This window comes from Gavialis gangeticus, unplaced genomic scaffold, assembly GCF_001723915.1.
Source record: "Gavialis gangeticus isolate Ggan-Ray unplaced genomic scaffold, GavGan_comp1, whole genome shotgun sequence".
Classification (NCBI taxonomy): domain Eukaryota; kingdom Metazoa; phylum Chordata; order Crocodylia; family Gavialidae; genus Gavialis; species Gavialis gangeticus.
Window position 1 is genome coordinate 90608756 of NW_017729031.1, and position 3047 is coordinate 90611802.

A 3047-nucleotide genomic window follows, 5' to 3' on the forward strand; every position below is an offset into this window, starting at 1 on the left:
GTCAAATATCTTTTGAGTATTTTTTTTGCCTAGTTTGTTGTGTTTTCTAGAGCTTTATATGTAAATCTAGCAAACCAGTGCACGTTCTGATAGTTATATTTGTTTTTATTTTTATCTTAAACTGAATAATATAGTGCTACCCCGGTAGCATGTTAGTAATGCATCTAGTTTCTCTTTAACAGGAGAAAAAAATGTTGTGTTTATATACGATGATGTGCCATACCATCTGCACTGCCCTTTCAAAATCCTAGACCTGCCCATGTCCACATGCAAGCTACATCTGGTATTTTCTATATTTCACGTTACTGAACTATGGGACCTAAATAATAGGCATTTGTTCTAATGCAGTTGTGTTTGTGGCTTCCTAAGATTTTTATTTAAAATATGTGTTTTACATACTACATTAAAAAACCTTATCCTACAAGCTAAACTTGATCCCTGAGATGTTTGTGCTACAGGACACAATGTACTCCCATCTGAGCTACAAGAATAAGTATATTAATTCAGTACAGGAATAGGTTTCTTTTTTGGGAGGCGGAACGGCAGGACAGTTCATCTCTTCCTTTTCCTTACCTAGGAGCAAGGAGATATCCTATCCTATGTGGTACTGCCAGGGGATGGATGGGTATTAATGGATCATTGGTGCCATGTGTTGAGACTGTGGCCCAGCTGCCATCTTTCCCAATCTGATACATATGCTCCAGTGGCTCCCTGGGGTTCCAGTGCAGTAGGCACTGGCACTATTGCAGTTATTTTGGTGCCAGCATAGTTCTTCAAAATGTCCAGTGATTTTGGCAGGAAGGTGGGAGAGGAGGGCGGAAAGAAATGGTGATTTTAAGTATCTTGGCAAAACGTAAATAGAATTTTGTGGGATGACAAAAGGGCATTTCTGGAAGTCTTAAAGAGGCTACATTTCTTGAATGGCAAACACCTGTACAGAGAGAACTTCTTAAAGTGAAGGTTGTGAAATACCCCTTAAGTGTTAGGCCAGTCAGTGGTGCTCAACCTACAGACCATCAGCCAGATCTAGCACACAGAACTGTATCATTTAGCCTGCAGGGCTCCCCATAGATCCAGAAGTTTAGCAGTGGGAAAGAGGTGGCATCATTAATTACCAGGGCTAATTAACACTACCACTGGTTCCCCACAGCTAAATTCCAGGCCTATAGGGAGCCCTATGGCAAGTTGATATGGCCACATGGGTGCGTGGGTTTGCTCTGTGGCTGATCTGGTGCATGGGGTTTTGCCCACAGACCAAATCCCATATGCCAACCCTTCACTGGATCTGACCTGTGGACTGATCCCATACATGGCTTCTGACCCCTGAACCAACCCCACACTACTAATCTGGCCTGCAGGACAGGATAGGCTGAGCACTACTCTTAGGCAATCCAAATACAGGGATCACTTATCTCTACAATGAGACTTGAGTTCAAGTCTTGCATCTGTAATAGTTATAGAGAACTCTTCTTGCTTTTGACCTTCCCTCCAGTCTTCTCTACTGTTCTGTCCTCCAGTTGTCTCCTTCTTCCACCAGCTTTTACCCTTCCCACCTCGATAATTGGATGAATGTATTAATTTACAGATCTGGGGATCAATGAATGAAGATCAAGCACATTGCAAAACTATCTTACAATCCACTGCTAATGATGATTTTATATATATTGGTGACAAGGGAATCACGTGTAAGATAGTGGATTCTTGAAATGAGCTGAGATCATATTTTTATAAGAAAAATTAAGGATCACTATGTAATTCCAGCCATATATTAAACAACTTGGGGAAGATGAGCTGCACAGTAGCAGACAAATATTAATATAAATGAATTCAGAAACTCTGCCTAAGGACATACAATGCTGTATTCTGAACAACAGTCATAGAATCATAGAAAATTAGGGTTGGAAGGGGCCTGTCATGGAGCAGAGTCGTAGGGGTGGCTATGATCTCCCCTAGCACCCCCTTACCGTGCCAAGTTTGCTTCAAAGCACGCTCAAATCTCGCCCGCCACATCTTGGTCTTATATATATTAAAGGGAGGCTGCCTTTCATCCTCTTGGCCATGGTTCTCCTGCAATCACTGTCTGGTTCTCATAATGGGGCTTCTATGCATCCCGGCCTTATGGGCTAGGCATGCCTCCAACCGCTCCTTTACCATGTCCCAAGCCTTGCTGATGTACTGGACGTTGTTCAGTCTTAGCCACAGCCCTTGTCTCTCGCTGCACCCTCTCTCTCTGGTGCTCAGGCTCTCCGCAGCCTTGTCTCTCACCGCACCCCACAGGCACTCGTCAATCGCTGCCCCCCTTTGCCTGGGGCTTTTCCTCCCTGCCCCCCTTTCCCTCGGGCTCGGGTTCCCATGCTGCCGTGGGTCCCCTATGAGGCCTCCTCCAACCACTAATAGCCTCACCCAAACCACCAGTAGTAAACAGCCGACACAAAACTCAAGCCCCTAGGCTATAACATAAACCTTTGCCAGTCGGCTACAATGTTCTTTGAGCCACCCTCAAGGGTGCTCCGTCATTCACCCGTAACAGCTGCTCATGCATTCTGGCCTCCTCTCTGTTCTTGCTCAGGCAGAGTTCCCACCCCCTTAGCTGGTGGCAGGGAACTGCCCTCCTGGCCTCAGCCCTGGGGTTTATATGGGAGCCAGGCCCTACCCTTTCTGGTCAGCTGACTCCCAGCAGTTGCCCTAGCAATCCTAAGGGATAGCCAGCACGGGTTTGTTGTGGGTAGGTCTTGCTTGACCAATCTCATTTCCTTCTACGACCTGGTGACCTATCACCTGGACAAGGGAGATGAGATTGATGTCATATATCTTGACTTCAAAAAAAGCCTTCGATCTGGTATCCCATGATCACCTCTTGGTGAAACTGGCCAATTGTGGCCTTGGGTCCACCACGATCCGCTGGCTGGGAAATTGGCTCCATGGTCAGACCCAGAGGGTTGTAATTGATGGCAGTCACTCATCATGGTGTCCTGTGACCAGTGGGGTCCCTCAAGGCTCTGTCCTTGGACCCATATTGTTCAACATCTTCATTAATGATGTGGACA